A 20,175-nucleotide genomic window follows, 5' to 3' on the forward strand; every position below is an offset into this window, starting at 1 on the left:
AAGGATTTCTTTAAATATTTAACCGGGGCCGCCTGGCTGGCTCAGTCCATAGAGCATGCAACTCTTGATCTCAGGGTTGTGAGTTCAAGCTCCATGTTGCAGGCAGAGGTTACTGAAGAATGAATAAACTTAAAAAAATAATAACAATAAAATCAATAAATATTTTACCAAACTTTATTTGATTTTCACAAACTCACCTATCCTGTAACTCTTCAGGAAGACATTGACCATGTAAAGCAATTGATATAATACACACGCATTCAGTAATTTATTCTGTGTATCATTCACAATTTAGTTTGTCTTTGTTCATCTGACATATAATACACACCAAACAGTAACAACAAATTACATCATTTATTGTGTTTCAACTTATTTGAAAAACAAGTTGTTGCCATTGCCTGTTCACTTCCAAAATACGAGTTTTAAGTTATTTAATTGTTTTCGGGGTCTGGCACAGTCCCACACAATGCCCAGTGTCAATTATCTGGTCACATCCACATTCCTGCAGTGGTTTCTAAAATCTACAAAGTATTCTATTTTAGACTCCCAAGGGTCCGAAGTGTACGATATTTGTATAAAGGCCCGTGTTTGCTCTGTGAGTGGGTACACGTCAGATAAAGAAAAGCTTCAGGCTCACAATAAATGTTCTTCCCTCAGGTAGGGCCAGCATCCCAACTGGATGCCCACGTTCAGGCCTCTGGATTTGGGGGAGCCCTTCTTAAGGGGACCCTGCACAACCTTTCCTATTGTGCTTTCTCCACTCTTCTGAAGGGTGGCGTATCCATGTCTTTGTTGTTAGGCAAAAGAGATACACTATATGAATTACCTAAAATTTTGCCTCTGCAAATTGTAAGGATTTGGGAAATTTGAAGAATTAAAAGGCCCAAAGAAGAGATTGAATCAAAGAACCAAAGACAGAGAAAGTGATTCTGGGAACCTAAGTAACTAAGAAATCAAATCCAGTGTTTCTGCTAGTCCACTGTTTTCTCTGCTCATGGATTCTCACCACAGGACAAACAAGGCAGCTCCTTCTCTCTTAAATTCCTTCTCAAAAACCATGAAAAAGGGAGCAAAATATGGATATGTTGGTGTTTGCTTGTGTAAGCATAAACACTGGGAACATAGGTAAGAAACTAACAATATGGTTACCTATAAGGACAGGGGATGAGGGTGGAGAGGGCCTGGAGTACATGGGGACAGACCTCTCAACATTTACATTTTTTTAAATTGAAATACAGTTAACACGCAGTGTTACATTAGTTGCAGGTGTATAGCATAGTGATGCAATTTCTCTATACCTTATGCTGTGCTCACCACAAGTGTAGCTGTCATCTGTCACCATACAATGCTATTACAATACCGTTGACTACATCTCCTGTGCTGTGCCTTTAAACATCCCGTAACTTATTCATTCTGTAACTGGAAGCATGTACCTCTGACTCCCTTTGACCCATTTTGCCCATCTCCGCCACCCTTTCCTGCTGGCATCCATCAGTTTGTTCCTATACTTATGGGTCTGTTTCTGCGTGTGTGTGTGTGTGTGTGTGTGTGTGTGTGTGTGTTTTAGATTCCACGTATAAGTGCAATCATATGGTATTTGCCTTTGTCTGTCTTATTTCACTTAGCATAATACCCTCTAGGTCCATCCATGTTGTCACAAATGGGGCAATCTTGTTCTTTTTTGTGCCTGCATAGTATTCCATGGTGTATATATACAGTATTTTCCTTATCCAATTGTTTATTGATGGACACTTGGGCTGCTTCCGTATCTTAGCTATTGTGAATAATGCTGCAATAAGCATAGGGGTGCATGTATGTCCTTGAATTAATGTTTTCATTTTCTTTGGGTCAATACTCAGTAGTGAAATTACTGGATCATATAGTATTTCTATTTTTAACTTTTTGAGGAACCTCCATACTGTTTTTAACAGTAGCTGCACCGATTTATGTTCCCACCAACACTGTATGAGGGTTCCCTTTTCTCCACATCTTCACCAACACTTGTTATTTGTCTTTTTGATTCTAACCATTCTGACAGGAATAAGGAGATATCTCATTGTAGTTTTGATTTGCATTTTCCTGATGATTAGTGTTGTTGGGCATCTTTTCATGTGTCTATTGGCCATCTTTATCAACATATACATTTTTATAGTGTTTTCATCTTGGTCCATGTGAATGCATCACCTATTTTTAAAATTTAAAGTTAAAAAATATTTCTCAAAGCTTATCTCTTTCCATAAAAGCTTTATATAACATGCCTAAGGCTAGGTTGAATGGACTGAAGTTGCATAAATGAATAAAAACAACAGGAAGCTGGAGCTCAACCTCTACCTCCCCCTTCCCCTGCTTATCATTTTGGATGAAGATCTCTAATAATTATCTAAGTGATTTCCTTCTGGCTGTCATTTTCCATGGCTTATATCAGATGAGTCTGTAGGTTCCTAGAACATTTTGAAAGATAAAAGACAAAATTCTACTTTGTGTAATTTTTCTTTTTGAAGACATTTTGGGTATTCACTACAGAATCACCTGTGTCGGGTAACAGAAGTCAACAAAACAACGAGGATCCTGGGAAGAAAAAGAGATTGTGTTGTGTGTGTGTATGCACACACACACGTGTACACACACACACACACACACACACACACACTGATGTGCAGGGCAATGGGGAAGATGGCAGAGAGGGCCTGGAGGTATTTCCCAGTGTAAACATTAGAGGTTTAATTTTTGCAAAGCAGCTTTTCTGGTGAAATATTGCTGACTGTATTTGGAAGTTGATAATATAATTCAGTTCTCCTCTGGGCATTGTGGGTATACTATGATTTTCTTGGTTGAAATGCCTCCCTCCCCACCCCAGAATAGTAGAAAGAGTGAATAATTTCATATTGGACACTTTCCCTTTTGGGGAATAATTTAAGCACTACCATATGTCTTCTTATTTCGTCCTTCTACTGTCTCACGAACCGCTGGGCTCTGAAAATGCAAAAACAAAGCAAACACAGAGGAACACACTAATGTGTGTGTGTGTGTGTGTGTGTGTCTGTGTGCGCGCGCGCGCATGCATGCACGTGTCTGTGGGGGGGGGTTTAAAAGCACTCTTTGGTGATTGCCCAATCACTGGGCCATGGTAATTATCCAGGAAGGTGTTTGAAGATATGCTCCACTGAAGGGGACTGATAACAACCTTCAGAAACTGTTTAATCCCCAGGAACTAAAATCAGTCTGACGGTGGCTGCACAAGATGGGAAGGAATAATCATTGAAATTAGACCCAAGGAAGAATGCATGAAGTATGCCTGCTCTCAGCCGCCAGTGTCAGAACAGCTCAGATCCAAGGAGCATACGTTTGACCTCAGATGAATTCTGGAGTGTTTTCCTGTAGAAGAGCTTGCTCCAGGTCACTCCTGGTGAGTTGGTGTCTCTCTCCCAAATGTGTGGTGTGGTTGTCCCATGTCCACATTCACAGAAGCGGAGGCCTATTTCTGAAGCATCTAAATCAATCTAGAAATAATAGTCTGGTTGTTTGATTTTTCACAGTTCTTTGCCTTTTTCCTGCACTGAGGAGTTATATCGCTTACTTCATTCACATCAAACAGTGATGGAGGTTAAAGTGATCTCCGATTCGGAACCATATCATTTACTTGAAAAGTTCAGGGATTCTTTAAGTACGCTCAATTCTTGAGCACCCAGCCAACCAGATTATTCAGGAAGCCTCTTATCTCAGAAAGCTGATTACATTATAAAAATTATCAAGACATTTATTTCAAAGATACTCAGGAAAATCAGAGCATTCTTGTCAGGTGCCTGGGGCACTTTTAAAACTTGACCCCAACATTCTTGAACATCTTCTCCTCAAGAGCAGGAGCCCCTGTCCCTGCTCTTGATCAGGATGGGCTGGTGACTGCTCTGAGTGATAAAGTGTGGCAGAAGCGTTGCTAGGTGGCTTCTGAGGGTAGATTAGAAAAGGCCATGCCACTTCTACTTTTTCCTCCTGGGGTGCTGGCAGAAGCTGGCCACCATGGAAGGAGTCTCCCTCCCCTGAGAGAGTCTTGCTGGGTAAGCCTCTGGTCACAGCCTCACGGAGCTGCCAGCAGTGGCCAGCAGTGGCTGCTGGCCATGTGGACAGGCCATCTTGGACATGCGGCCCAGTTGAGCCTTCAGATGGTCGCCGTCCCTGCCAGTATCTGACTGCAGCCTCAGGAGAAATTCCATGTGACAAGAAAGCAGCTAGGCCCTTCCTGAATTTATAACCCACAAAATCCTTTTTTAAAAGTTGTTTTTAACACACTGGTTTGGGTTTACACCACTAAGTTTTGGGGTAATTTGTTATTCAGTGCCAAGGGGAAGGAAGTTTCTCTCCTTTGACACACCTTCTCATTGTTCCAGCTGCTTGCTTTCACTGCTGAGCATTTACCTGTGCTTATTTTAATCCATTTTTCCTCTTTTCCCCATCCTCCTCCTATACACACACACACGGCCACATGGCCACGGCTGCCCAAATACACACAAAATCGATCGCTTGGCCCAATTTTACTCCCCAGTTCACTTAGTTCAAACCTCATTTTTCAGCCGATAAAACATGAGTCTGCAGGGACTAAGTGTTAGTCCGAGGTCACAGGGCTCAGTAGTGGCCCAGCTGGAAGTAAACCCAGGTCTTTGGACACCCAGTCCAGTCCTTTTCCCATGAATTACTTTCACTTCCCACCCATCTCCTGAAATAAAATGGGTCAATCCTTTTCTAGTCCAGAGGCCATAAACTCTGAAAGTGCCAAACAGACCTCTGGGCACTGGGCCTCGTTTGGCCTTTGAGCGGTGACCAGTGGGCTCCTGGTAAGTGCTGCCTATAGTCCACCTCCTGGCAGGAGAAGAGAGGCAGTGAGTGAAGAAAGAGGCAAGTGCCAAGAGGGCCTGCTCTATGCCTGCCTTCTTCCTCATAGGCCTATGTTCTGAATGCCTTACGCTAATTATGGTCAGAGTGCAGGCAGGGATTCCCAAATGTATTGGAAACTGCCAGTTGCTCCTCCCTGCTCCCCAAGCTTCTATGTTAGACCCTTCTCACAAAAACAGAAGTGTTTTTAAATGGGATATTGTGTATTTCTGAGTCAGGCTTGAAAAGGATGAGCGATTGGGGGCAAAAGAGTGGGAAACTCTTTGTTATACAGGACTGGGGCTGGTTAAATGTGGGGAGCGTGTATCTGTGTGTTTTATCTGCCACTGAGAGGACCAGGCAGGCTGTCATTAATACACTCTCTGCTGCCCATGGCCCCAGCATTGCCCCAATTTTTCTAAGCCCTACAGCATTGTCATATCATTTGTCTGGCAAGGGAATTAAAGCCAGTGAATAAGAAGGCCACCTCCTGCACACCCCAGCGCCCACCCCGTAGTGGTCTGTTTCCCTTCCTTGAGCTATCTTGCCAACAACCAGATCTCCCTCCTCCACCCACCTCTCCACCATTCTCCTACACCAAAGAGTAAAGGATGATTAAAAGTCGTCTGCATGAGGTGTGGTTTCGTTCAATATGTACTGTTGGTTCTGCAAATATGCTGGCGGGACGTTGACCATGCATGTTATGGGCCATATGCCACTCTGTTGGCTGGCACGAAGTGGAAAGCCTGAAAAGCAAGGGAGGGGAAGTGGATATTTTTTCTGCTTTTGAAGCACAGGCTTTAATAAAACAAAAAACAAAAACCCAAGAGTTTTGAGAAAAAATATCACATAATTACAGTTTTGCTAATCCCTCATGGATTCCTTATGCTGTACACAACTTGCCTCTCAAAAAAAAAAAAAAAAAAACAGCAGCAAATTCATTCAACTGCCTAGGATTCGTAAAATCATGTTAAAATAAGTATATCTCATTTTCTGTGTTTGATATATCCTGGCAAAGTTATATGTAAATTGAATTTTTGCAAATTTGGCCTTATTTCAAATATTTTCAAGGTGTTTTCAATTTAAACTGGTACCATTTTGTAAAGCAAATAATAATTTGGTAATGCAAATAGTCACTCCCTAACTTATTTGTTTTGTAAGTTTGGGCTATTGTATTTACATTTTTTCTAGAAACAAGATACAGCAAGATAGATGATGGCAGACAGTAAGACACTAACAGGTAATACAAAGTAAACATTTTAAATACAAATATTTTTAGTTTTAGAAATGTAATCTTTTAGATTTTTTTTAAAACAACTTTTATCTGAAGTAAGAACTTGCGCCTATCCCAAAGTAGGGCAATATGGTAAAATATTAGCATAACAAAATACTGAATTTATTCTAAGGATATAAGAGGACAATGTGTAAAAATGCATGTACCAAAAAAAAAAAAAAATCAATTGCTGCATTGTTTATAACAACAAAAAGTTAAAGGGAACCCAAAATAGAGAGGTAAATAAGAGAAGTCATTTAAATAAAAACATTATTTCATTTTTGTGCAATGTTTAGTTACACTGCTGTCAAAAGAGTGAAAGTGAGATACCATTTTCACCTACCATGTAGGCAACAGCTTGAGAGTTTGATGACCTCCTGTCCGTGAGTGTAGGGTAAGGAGGGGGTCAGAAGTGGTGTGGGTAAGTCCGTAAAACACTTCCTCACTGGGTGGCTGTCTCTGGGAGTGGCGGTAGTTTTGGGTATGATCGAGTTTGCCAGTCCACAAATATTCCGGAGACTGGGACACTGTAATCAATGTGACATCAACTTGAATTATTTATTTTAAAAATACTCCACAGCCATTGTGTATATTTAAGAGATTTAAAAAGAGATTTGAAAGAATTACACTATTTAATGAGGAAGTGTTAAAGTTTAATTTTCCTAAGATGTTTTTACTAGAAACATCTCTTACTGTTCTTTAAGGAGAAAATATGTATCCAGCTCTTTCAAAACAAGTTGATAAGATCATCTTGTGTATTTGAAAGTTGGGTCGTGAATTCGCTACGTTTGGTAATACTCAGCATTACCTACTTCTTGGGTCTTTTTCAAGGAGAGGGTATACTTGCTCTCTAAAGTTGACTTGATTAAAATAAGTTAAGAATTAGTTGACAGTTCAGTTTATGGAAATGGGCTGTTATTTAAGTTGTGATCCTGAAGTTTTCCATTTGGTTACCAACTTCTTTCTTTCTTTCTTTCTTTCTTTCTTTCTTTCTTTCTTTCTTTCTTTCTTGTGTGCGTAGTGCAGAAAAACAGAGATAAAGAATACTCACCAGTAATCTCACCATCCTAACTTAACAAATTTTTTTGTCTATTTCCTTCCAGGAGTTTTTCTTAGAATTGTTATATTTTTTAAAATACAAAATACCACAAATATACAGAAAAATACAATAAATAATAGAATAGAACTCCTGTTTGCTTCAGTATAACAAATTAGATACCCTGAACATCCCTTGCTGAAAACAACTAAAAATGCTAAATAAAATATCAGAATTAAAAATTATTTTTAAGGGGCGCCTGGGTGGCTCAGTCGTTGAGCGTCTGCCTTTGGCTCAGGGCGTGATCCCGGAGTGTTGGGATCGAGCCCCACATCAGGCTCTTTCGCTGGGAGCCTGCTTCTTCCTCTCCCACTCCCCCTGCTTGTGTTCCCTCTCTCGCTAGCTGTCTCTCTCTCTGTCAAATAAATAAATAAATAAAATCTTTAAAAAAAAATTACTTTTAAATGCATCACTGAGCTGGTAGGAGACTATGAAATATTCAGAGGCAAATAAAGCAAGAGCAAGAACTCTGGGAGGGAACTGTGCTCTGAATTTAGCCTTCTCCGTGGAGGCATCTGAAGAGCCCTGCTGGCATTGACCTTAGGTTTTGATGATTAAGGCAAGAACCCCATCAAGGTGAAGTCTAATAGAAGACCCCCCCACCCCGACAAAGCTAGGACCCCAGAGGGCAACGCCTTCAATATACAGGTGAACTAGGTATAAATCCACCCCAAGATGGGAGTAGCAAGGAGACTTGCTTATCTTGACTATTGTGCTGGGGGGGGGGGGGTGGAATCTCCCTTGAAAATTTATAACTGCAAGCAAACCCACACAGGGATTTGTGGTCCAGAAGTTACATTATCTGCAGGGACCCAAAAAACCAAAATTTTATTTTCAAGTGGTTTCAGGTTTTAATTGCTTCCAGGCACATGGCAGAAATAAAAGAAATACTCTCTGGAGGAACCCACCTTCAAATCAGGCCTCAAAAAATTCCCACAATTAAACACAAGAGAATTGGCCCTGAATGTCAAAACTCACAAAACACACAAGCAATCAAGACACCATGCGGGAGATCCAAGAAACAAAATAGAAGAATCAGACACCAAATAACATTGAATATCAATCATATGTAAGATAAGTGTATTTTTAATTGGCAAAAATTAATAATAGAGGGGATTAAAATATACAAGGAAAAAAGACTAAAAGTAACGATTTTGTGAATTTGCAAAACACATAGAATTTCTAAAAATAAAAAAATTATAATTGAATAAAAATTCCAGTGTCTTGGTTAAACAGAAGATGAGCACATTAAAAAAATGTAAGAAATTATTCATAACGTCTGAATAATGGGACTGGGAGACAAAGAGATAAAAAATATGAAAAAGAAGTCAAGAGACTTAGAGAGTAGATAAGATATTACATAAATCTAACTGTAATTTCAGAGAACAGACTCAACTTCACTCAGGGAAATGGAAAGTGAAACAATGATATGCTATGTTACCTTTCTCCTCTTAGTAAAATTCATGATACCCACTTCTGGCAGGAATATTAGACAACCAAGAAGTATTTTAGTATCTAGGGGGGGTGTAAGTTGGAACAACCACTTTGGAAAGCAATTTGGCAGTTTTTGTTTTGGTTTGGTTTGGTTTGGTTGTTTTTTGCAAATTACTGCATACTCTACTCCCATTCTGCAAGAAAGGAACACATATGAGTCTAGCCATTACAAAGCCCAGGGACAAGTTGTATCTCGTTCAACTGCAAGGGCATCTGCAAAGAGAATGAAAGGTAGAACTGAGGCAGTTCTGGGGATCATCTTGCTCATTCCTTCATTCGTTCAACTAATAATTACTGAAGGCCTTTTCTGTAGCCCAATAGTTTGAAGGGCTAACCTCTCCCGGCTGGAGTCAGTTCTAACTTTTTGGGGTGTGATGATACTCTGTCTGTGAATCCTCGAATCTGCTCTTTCTCCCTATAGATCTCAGGGTTTGGCTGCTTTACTGCCCTTTACACTTCCCACTAGGGAGAGTCCAGAGTACATGAAAGAAGAGCACAGTTCATTCCTCCTGTTGCTGGTGGAAAGGTGGAAACACAGTTGCAATCCTTAACTCTCCATCCTGCAAAATTCCCCTCAGTTCTGATCTTTGCCTGACTACTCCAGCTAGTCTGTCTTATGCAGTTCCCAGGCCTCATTTTCCAAAGCAGTCGCTTGGTTATTAAAAATACACTTGCAAGGAAATTTCTTGTAGTGGGGTTTAACTTGAGAGGGGAGTTTCTCACTGCTTGATCATGATTTTTCATTGTTTGATGGCCAGAATGACTCTTTACATCTCATTGTATGTAGAATGTATGCAATATACTGTACACAAAGTTAATTATTAGTAAAGATTTCTTGAAAAAAAAATAAAAATATAAGACTTAGCAAAGATTGGAGAATTATTTTTAAATTTTATTTACCAGTGTGGTCCCTTGGCCTTGTGTGACAGATACCTTTAACTGGAAATCCAGAGAGGAATTGGCATATGTACACCAAAATATATCATGCTACATATAGTCAAAACCTAGGCGGGGGTACTGGGAAGCACTTCGTCCTGTAGCTATAAATTTGGTATTTTATGATTTTATAAAATTGGCTGCATCTAGCAAAATAACAGTATCTCCTGAATTGATGTATCCATACACTTGAATGTACTCTCAAATAGGCCCATTCAAAGCATTTTAAACCTTAATTTTCCAATATCAGATCTCATTTTTAATTAAGGCTTAACTTCCACTCTCCCTTGCATCTCCATAGAAGGATTAGGCCAGACCACATCACATCTGGCTGGGTCTGTGATGTCTCGGGGATTTATGAATGACAAGCGATATTAGAACTGGGGTCGTGTGCAGTCATCCTGAAATCAAAAGCTGAATGCTCCCTTCCTAGCTGCGTAGGGCTGGGGTAAACAGGTCATCAAAGGCAGCATCCTCTCTGCGCTCTCCTTCTGTTTTCTGAATCTTGTCTCATAAAAATTCAGAACCAGAATCTTGTGGCATTCTCTAATGAGTAACCTGTAATCAAAAGCAAAGCTCTTTCTTTCTTAACATTGGTTATGAAGAGGGCAAAGGAAGAAAGAGGCTGGAATGGTTGTGAGGGAGAATCAGAAGGAGACGAGGGGGCACTGGGAGTTCACCATCAGGAGAGACTGCCTTTGCACCCACCCAGGGAGACTCATGGAAAGCCAAGGTCATGTGCCTTGTCTATCGGAGTTCCCACTAATAAGATGAAAAATATGCAAACCAGCGAGTTCACACAGAAGTTCAGACATTCTTGGGGCATTACGGAGAATTATTTTGAAAACATACAATAAGATTATTGAGGGGCTGGTTTGTCAGTAAGCAACAACGGAGGCTCTGGGAATGTGAGAGCCTTTCCTGAAACCGCATTGGGGACCGTAGGTCGTGGAGGGACACTTGTCTCCCTGTGAACAGGGCTGTCTGTGTCAGGCCCATGTGTAAGGTCCATGGGACTGGGCAGCTCAGAGCTGTCTTCATTTCCTTAGTGACCGCTGCCACCGAGGCCATGTTCAGTAAGACTCCTGGGGTCATGCCCTGGCTCCTTGAAACCTTGGGCTTCTGCCTCTTCTACGGGGAAAGTGCTGGAAAACAGGAAGGAGAGGAGCAAATATCCCTAAAGATTTCACTGGGAGAGACAGAGACCTACACATAGACCCAAAATAGCATCATAAGATAATATATGTGAATGTATTTTGAAAAATTCCACGTGCTACATAAACAAAAGTTAATACTATTTCTATATAATAGCATGGCTTAGTGGATCCACAAACTATAAGCACTGAGCTGTGGATAAGCTGGTCCTTCAAAATAGAATCAGGAGTACCATCTTACCTAATCCATAATTCAACCTTGTGGAAATTCAGCTGGAGTTTGTGGTGCATGATGGCTGGTGACCTGCCAGTAGAGTCAGAGAGCTTTATTTCTTAACATTGGTTATAGGCAGATACGAAATGAGAAAAAAGATACTAGCGTCTAATAATTCAAGTTAATATGCATCACTTTCTAATTTTCAAGGCCCTCGCACTGTGTAGCCTCAGGACTGTGTGAAATAAGTGGGGATTACTATCTCCATTTTCCAGGCAAGGAAACTGAGGCTCAGAAAGGTGGCATGGCTTGCCTCCAGGTCACAGGGCTGATGGGCAGGTGCACATTGGCTATATCATCAGTGGCCTCTAGGAAGCAATGCAGAAACGTGGCAGGATATAATTCTAAACCCAGAAAGTCAAACATTTGAACTGTAGCACCCTAGAGGCCAAAGTCCTTTCCCTATTTGCAGCTCCCAGTGTGGCTGAAAAGTGTGCCTGGGGTGAGGATGTGTTTGACTTGTGTCCATTTATGTCTCATCTGTTGTACCTTCTCTTTCAGAGCCACATGCTCTTGAATAATCTGGACAAAGGAGAGCTCGCTCCAGTATTAGGGTAATTGCAACATGGTAATACTTAGCACACTCAGCACTTTCCACCTCGATGTTATCTCATTAACCTTCCCATGTCTCAGTGAGGCATGTGCTACATGCAATGTTGCTGTAGCCTCCGTGGCTCTAGGAAAAGAGTCAGTCCTCTGAGCGCCAGGATGAGGTCCTTCGGATCTGCAGCTATTTTGCTGGGTGACCGAGGGCCTGAGACTGAGGTTTCCTTTTAAGGGGAATTACTGCAGGGCCAGTGGCAAATACTATCTATTGCTGTATTCTGAGTGCAGGTGTTTAGAAATCTCATTGCTATAAAAAGGGGTATATGCCTCTCTCTGACAACACTGAGTAACAGATAGGTGCTTTTTAAATGTCTGTTACTTAATCCTTACAACAATGTTGGAAGCAGGTATTATTATCCTCTCTATAGGAAACTGTTTATAGGAGACTCTGAGTTTAAAAACCTTGCCCAGAGACACACTGGTATTAGATGGCAGAACAGGATTTGTCCCCCGCTCCGGGTGACCTCAGAGCCTAGATGTAAGGTGCCCACATCCCGTGTAAAGGCTGGCTCTGTGCTTTGACCTCATGAGCCGAAGGCACCGAGCAAGGACCCGAACAGACCTTCTACTTGGCTCCAGCTAAATGTGCAGGCGTCCCTCCATCCGGCACCAGGTGGCCGGGAGAGGGAGGCGTGAAGGGAGGGGATAAGACGGCAGCAGTCCACACGGAGCTCCTTGCAACTCCTGGGCCTCTCATCTGAAGTCAGGAAGATTTCAAAACCTGGACAGTATTTCTCGGGCTCCTGAGGCAGTTAGGGAGTGTGTGCCTCTGTGCAGCAGAGAAACAGGCAGGGGTGTGAAGGGCTTTTCAAAAGGAGAAGGGAGGAGAGAAGTTGGAGAGTCCATTTTGGGGGAGAGGAGGGAGTCCTGCCCGGTCTGTGCCAACTCCTGCTGTTCTAGTAAAAGCCTCAGAGGAGACATGCCTGGTGAGACCAGAAGAGTGTTTGTTGATTTGTGAAAAAATGGTTTTCAATACACAGAACCCGCATTTTAAGATTTGTCCTGCCAAATTTGTAAAGAAAAGAAATGCTCCAGTCGCAATGCCAGGGAAACGAAGGGCTGATGGGCACATACATAATCACATCAACAAGAAGGAACCTTTTGAAACGGATTTTGATGTGCCTTTACTGTATTTACATTAGCTTACAGAGTTGATGGGAGAGTCTCGCTAATAATAGCTTTTATATAAAATCGGCTTTAAGGAGAGAGGTAGTTGTGGTCTCAGGTTACTTAGGATCCATGCCGTAATTTCACAGCTAGCAACTCAACTTGCAATATCATTTGTTGAATAGGTCCTTGAACCCAGGCCTTGGACTCAGGAATGGGTGGGCCTGAGCGGGGCTGCTCCCCACTCGCTGCCTGGTGACTTGCATACTGGGTGTACTTTAAGAGTGTTGACATGATCAGAGAAACTGACCAAATCCAATACTCACTTTTACATTCTTGCCTGAAAAAGTGAATTCAGATTAGGATCAGCTTTACTAATAAACACTCGGGAAATAATCAGCCACCTTCCCCGAGGCTACATTTCTCATGCAGTGTCCTTGTTCTGGGCATATGACTAATCTCAAAGCTCTGATAAGTAGTGTATGTTGAACATAAATTATAAACTGGATGTCATGCTGACATTTTGGCCTTATAGTGATGAAACAGGTATTTTCAGCTCTGCCAGGTCAAACTTAGAGCCTAAAGAATACTTTTGGAGGTCTGTAGCTGATTCCGCACCCACTCGAATTTCAGTAACTTATCATCTCTAAGCTAGCATAAAATTACAAACTTCAGGTAGTCATTTGGTTATTCCCATTGCCTCAAGTAGGTGAATAATAAACTGCCCAGAGACTCATGTTTTCCACTCTTGTCTTTTTCCAAAGGGACAGACTCTCATCCTTAGGGGCCTGTGTTGGGGTTTTATCATTCCTCCAGGCAGAGTCTCTTAAATCCAGGCGGAGTCTCTCCTGCTTTAATTCAGTTTCCGCTCCCCATTAGGTCTTCAGAAGTCATGGGGAATAACTGTTTGATGTCCCATCCTTGAAACCCTCCATGAATTTGAAAACAGCAACCAGGTTTATCCAGAGGCTTCTCTACCATGAGACAAAATCCTGATTTGTTTTAACTTTCAATTTTGACTCTGTTTCCTCCAATAGAGGCTCCTAAATCCCCTCTGGTGTCTTTCCATTTTTATTGTGTGGTAATGTATTTCGGATGCATTCAGGGGCTCATTCTCTTTCAGTGAAAGTGTGTAGGCAGGTGACTCCAACTCAAACACACCATGGAGAAGAATGTCTCTGCTGTCTTATGTCTTCCCTCATATTGCAAGATCTCTGCAACTGTTCTGGATATTGCATGCAATCCCCGGGGAGAGAGGGCGTCTCCTCCCATGAGTCTCTCTATACTATTAAGAAAAGCCTTTTCCTAAAACTCCCCAGGTAACTTACTCTCAGATCTCATAGGCTAGAATTGGGCCCCAGGCCAGGGGAAGGGGGCTGCCAGGATTGTGCAGACCAGTCACCACTCATGCCCCCCACTTCAGCCCCACAAGAGGAGTCATTTCCTGAGCACATAGCTTTGTGGAGAGCGAAACTTCAAACAAAATCAAGGTTCTACCAGCAAGGATAAGGGGGGAGGGGTAGTGGTCGCTGTTGGGTGTGTTTGCCATGAGTGAGCAAAAATGGGGAACAAAATGATTCTCCGCATAGTTCAAAATATTAACAGTAATGCAACAAAACAAGTAATAACTGAAAACCCATTAAGTGGGAGCTGGCAGGCAGGCAAAGATGAACACCACGGGGTCCTGGACATGAAAAGCCGGCAAGCAAACGGGGCATCCCACGTCATTTCAGAATTGTGTAGTAAGGGATTAGAGAAAGGCATGCAGTGTTCTGGAAGCAGGGAGAAGGATCCCTTAGCTCAACCGAGGGGTGTGATTTCTAGGGAGAGGCCACATGGACTGGCTGTGGGTGCTGAGAATGAGTGAGAATGCATTAGGCTAAGAAAACAATGCTGGGGAGTAATTCTGTGGTATGTGACTCTCGATTTTCTAATCATTGTATAATATTTTATGTTTTATTATTATGGCTCCTCTACAGTTGATGACATAGAAAATCCCCTTCGAGCCTGAGGGTGGTGTGCACTGCAAGGATCATTTCCCATGAGTTCAGTTTTTCATATTTTGTATCTGGATGAAATCCATTTTATGATCACTGAATTCCATATTTAAACAAGAAAGCCACTCATCCAGTAGGAAAATGTGTGAGGGAGTGAAAATGAATGCAATCCTAATCATTATGATGTCACTGGCTCTGTAAACAGGTTTGTTTTTCAGTATTATAGGACAACTTTAGTAATTTGGACTGAGGAGGAATCAGTCAGAATGAATAGAAGTCTATCAGATAGAATTGTTTTGTTACTTTTACTTATGTGGATAGAATAGCGGAGACTTGCTTATGAGGAACGTGTGTTAAATTGATAAGAATGATTTCCTTAGCATATTCACTACTTCCTTAAAAATGCTCTTCAGATGGCAGGGCACCTGAGTGGCTCAGTCAGCTAAGCCTCCAACTCTTGGTTTTGACTCAGGTCATGATCTCAGGGTCATCAGATTGAACCCCACTTTGGGCCCCACAGGGGGCATGGAGCCTGCTTGAGATTCTCTCCCTCTCCTTTGGCCCCTCCCCCCATGCTCTCTCTATCTCTTTCTCTCTCTCTCTCTAAAAAAAATGCTCTTCAGATGACAAGAAACACTGGAAAACAAACTCTTCTTTCCTCCTGCATTTTTTTTTTCTTTAACAGATGTAAACTTTAGCCTGGTTTGTGCTGAGTTTATTAGAGAATTATGAATATGTAAAGAATAATTGCTTTTTTAAACCTTTGTTAGATCCATCCTTGGAATTCAGTAGGCATGTTTTCATGAGAATATAGTCCTCCTCTTACAAACTAATGAAAGATAACTATACTAATAAACACCAAGCAAAGTTATAAGCAGGCAATTCAGGGTAACAAATCATATAAGACAGGGTTAGATTCCTTAACAATCAAAGAATGAAAACTAAAGCAAGATATCAATGGACAAATCAGCAAAAGATTTTATAAAAGTATAAATTATGCTCAGGGCTGGTGAGAGAGTGGAGACATGAGCACTAATGTTTTATTCTGTATACAGAGATGTATGTATGAGGATGTTTACTCTAGGACCATTTGTTTTAATACAAAATTTTAAAACAACTTAAATGTCCATTAACAGAACACTGTTAAATAATGGTATATTCACACAATGGAATATTAGACATCTGTCAAAAACAACAAGGTATCTCTGTATACACTGAGTCTTCAAAATTTCAAGACGTATTACATACAGCAAGCAAGGTACAGAACAGAGTAAGAGTTATCTATATGTACGTGTATGGAGAGTTAGTAATTACATTTTTACATTTCTTTTTTTTTTTTTTAAGATTTTATTTATTTATTCGATAGAGATAGAGACAGCCAGCGAGAGAGGGAACACAAGCAGGGGGAGTGGGAGAGGAAGAAGCAGGCTCATAGCAGAAGAGCCTGATGTGGGGCTCAATCCCATAATGCTGGGATCACGCCCTGAGCCGAAGGCAGACGCTTAACCGCTGTGCCCCCCAGGTGCCCCACATTTTTACATTTCTGAAAGAAAATATAGGAAACTGTTACAGTAGTTAAATAATGGTTACCTTCAGGGAAAAGGACTAGAGGTAAAGGATGGAAGACTTTTGCTTTTCACTTTATACTTTTATGTATGGTTTGAATCTGTGCCAGAATTGCTTTATTTTAAAAGATGAAATGTAGTTAAAAAAAAAAAAGTTACATCTTCATGGTTTGACATGGGAAAATATCTGCACTATAGGAAGAGAAAGTATAGAAAAGTCAGAATATTATGACCCTGGTAGTGATCCTATTTATATCTAGATAAAGCTGTAGACCTACATAGTGTTTGTATTAAGCAGTCTGGACGAAAAGAACTTGAACCATCGTCAATGTGGCTGCCCCATAGCCAAGGTAGAGAAATACTGACATTGTAGAAACCTTCATTTTCTCTGTACTGTTTACTTTTGTACAGTGCTAGTGAATTATCAGAAAGAAAAACACAAATTTTTCCAAGTGAGGGGAAAACTTAAAAAAAAAGAAAGAAAGAAAGAAAGAAAGAGAAAGAAAGGAAATCCAGTCGTCCCACTCCCTTTTGCACAAAGTGCTCCCGTCTGCTCCATGCAAAAACAAGGGTTTGGCTGGCTCTCACCTGGCTCATCCAGCTTACTCTCACCTCCTTCCCTTTTAAATCCCACCTGCCAGGGAAGCCTTTGTAGTTGGACTGGGATCTCTCCTCTGATCCAACTTATCTACCAAAGGCTGACCCAACTAGAAAAACTGGAAAATAAAAATCAAAAACAGAACGTTCAAACGAGACGCTGAAAACTAGCCCAACCTGTATGTGAAATCAACGTGTCTTATCCGTGTACCACCAGTTTGCCCAGCCCGCTGGAAGGATGGGAGACCCAGGCCCCCGTGCGTCCCCCTGCAATTTGAACCCCGTCATTTTTCTCACCTACTCATCATATCTGTTTCCCTAACTTAGGAGGCTGATAAGAGAATCTGGTGAGGCAGGAGGAGTGCTGTGGAAAGAAAAGGTGATTAACCACGTCATTGTGTGAGCCCTGGAGGATAAGATTTGTATCGTGCGTTTGGTATGAATATTGCCTAGAAAATTAGGAGAACCCAAGATGTTCATTAACACAAATGTGCTCTGATTTTATGAAGAAAATGCAGTGATGATCCAATCCCGACAATTTCTCTTTTCGATTATTTTTCATTTCAGGATCTCAGCACTCTTAAATGTCACTTTCAGTCTTACATCACAGCTGTACCGTAAGGAGTGTGAATTACTACTGGGCCACCAATAGTACTTGTGTTGACACATTTTCCAGCACTTCTCCCCCTCCCCATTAATAATGAGGAGAAGTTCCTTGTCACTGGTGAGAGCCACGGTAACAGCAAGGAAAAGCAGCCCCAATGTGTCCAGGCGCTGGGAGTTTAGGAAAGAAACCTCGGGTAAAAGTACAAATCAGATGACCACTTCTTTCAGGGAAACTGGAAGAGGGGACTGAGCAGCCCACATGAGGGGAAGGGGCCAAGGAGAGGTTTCTAAAACCAAGGCAACGATTTAACCTACCACGCAGCTCTTCTTTACCATTTTTGGATCTTGTTATTACTCTAGTTCCAGAATATTCCACCAAACAAGAGAGAGCAGTTTTCCTTGTAAGTTGAGACAATATTTAAAGGGCAAGGTTGTTTACTGGTACTGGCTGAATTGTGTCCCCGAAAATAGATACGCTGAAGTGCTAACCCCCTAAGGTCAGAATGTGACCTCATTTGGAAAAAGGGTCTTTACAGATTTAATCAATTGAAAACGAGACTGTTGACTGGTGTCCTTATAAAAAGGGGAAATTTGGACAGAGACAGTCGACCAGAGGGAAGAAGATGAAGACACAGGGAGAACACAGTGAGGGGACAGAGGAATGGAGTGCTGATGCCTCTGTAAGCCAGGAAATGCCTGAGGCTACCAGAAGCTGGGAGAGAGGCCTGGAACAGACCCTTCCCCAGAGTCTCCAGAGGGAGCATGGCCCTACCCACACCTTGATTTTGGACTCCAGGCCTTCAGAGCTGGGAGACAATAAGTTCCTATTTATTAAGTAGCTACCTGCCCACTTGATGATACTCTTATGGCAGCTGTAGGAGACTAATACATTCACTCAAGTCATGCATCCTTACCAATGGTCAAAAAAAAGGAAGGGAGAAACCTTAGCCCATTCCAGCATTGGATACTTGTGTGATAAAATAAGTTTCAGGAGTGGCTTTTCCACTATGGTGGTAGATTTTTCTGGAAACACTCAGCCTGGAGATAGTTCTCTTTCTGTGAAATGCAGAGAGCCAGTAAACAGGGCTCCCTGCTCAGAGAGTCTGCCTCTCCTTTTCCCTCTGCCCCTCCTCCACTTGCCCGCTCTCTCTCAAATAAATAAATAAAATCTTAAAAAAAAAAAAAAAAAAAAAAAAAAGCACAACATTTTTACCAAATGGAGACAGAGAGAGTGATAGGGCTCACAAAGGGAATGAAAGTCCTAAGACCAGGCAGTGACCCATCTAATGCCAACCATGGAGACAGGAATTAGGGGCAAGAGGGTTCACAAGCAGAACAGACCTGAAAAATCTCAAGAATACCAGGAACTGGACCTTATCTGGCCAAGGACTTTTTCCTTTTGGTTTGTTTCTTCTTTTTTTTTACTTAAAAATTTTCTTGGGAAGAATCACTGTTAAATTGGAACGCCATTGCTTAATATTTGTATGTATATTTGTGGGAATATAATTTATTCCTGACTCTGTGTGTGTATGTGTGTGTGTGTGTGTGTGTATGTGTGATTCTGTTACATGGATTCAGTTCTCAGCTCATCCTTTTGTTATCTTTTTAAAAGAAGCCTGGAAACAAAACCAAAAATCCTCAAATGTTATTAGAGGTCCCCTTGTGAAGGCAGCCCTGAGCGGGCCGACCCCAGGCCTAAAGCCGCCTTACCAGGAAGGCTGGCTGACCCAGGATGCGCTCTGCTCACACCAACCACATCTGTGCAAGGTTGGACAAAGGCCTCAGCCCTGAAGCTTTGTTTTCATTGTCCTAAGACCCAGCTCTTCTCTCTTTTGTCTTAAGAGTAGGCCAGGGTGGGAGGAGCAGAGAGACTGACATCAGAGAGGATCCTAGCAAACAATGTTACAAATTTAGGGTAATTTCCCCTATTTACCTCACCCTAAAAAGGAAAAAAAAAAAAAAAAACCGACTTCTTTTGTCAAATTAAAAAACATGTGAAAAGTGCAGGTTTGTTGTTGTTTTGAAGATTTTGAACAGAGGAGGTGTTTTCCTTGGTACTCAGTTTCAAAATCAACACACTGACACCTGCCTGAAAAAGGAAAAACGAAGTCAGCGCTGTCATCATCCTTCCCCAGCAGCGCTCCAAAGCAAAATGAAAAGCGTCTCCTTGGCCCCTGCTGCCCCCGAGCTAATGACTGCACAATGCTCCAGCAGCCTCCCTGGCCACCCACGGCCACCCTCATCACCCCAAGTGTCGAGAGGGGAAGGAGGAAAGGTCACGTTGTTTGCACATTCGGTCTTCTTACCACTTCTACTGGGCTGGAGAAATTGTTTTTCTGAGAGTCGGTTGTTCATCTGGCTTTTAAAAACTTATTATGCTTCCTTTTTTTCGTCTTCTTCTTCTATTTCCTGAAGGATAAGAGAGAAGCAAACTTTCCACAGTGGTGACTGTCACGGATTTTTCCTCTGCTGTACAACTGAGTGGCAGCAAGGCAGTTCTAAAAGGCGTGATTTATTTATAAACGTATCTGGAAATATTTAAAAATAAAAAAATGCCAAAAGTGGAGCTGGGTCACAGCCAAGTCTTGAGAAGGAAGATGTGTA

The 20,175-nt window shown here is 41.7% G+C and overlaps 1 long non-coding RNA gene across 1 annotated transcript in view; it reads left to right on the forward strand.

Moving 5' to 3' along the window:
- Positions 1 to 20,175, forward strand: part of LOC113255306 (uncharacterized) — a 140,077-nt gene that overhangs the window by 65,972 nt on the left and 53,930 nt on the right. Inside the window, exons 5-6 of the long non-coding RNA XR_008957481.1 lie at positions 3,209 to 3,406; positions 6,058 to 6,106. This is a non-coding gene — a long non-coding RNA (uncharacterized LOC113255306). The remainder of the gene's footprint in view (positions 1 to 3,208; positions 3,407 to 6,057; positions 6,107 to 20,175) is intronic.

This window comes from Ursus arctos, unplaced genomic scaffold (genome assembly GCF_023065955.2).
Source record: "Ursus arctos isolate Adak ecotype North America unplaced genomic scaffold, UrsArc2.0 scaffold_5, whole genome shotgun sequence".
In the NCBI taxonomy this organism is placed as follows: Eukaryota; Metazoa; Chordata; class Mammalia; order Carnivora; family Ursidae; genus Ursus; species Ursus arctos.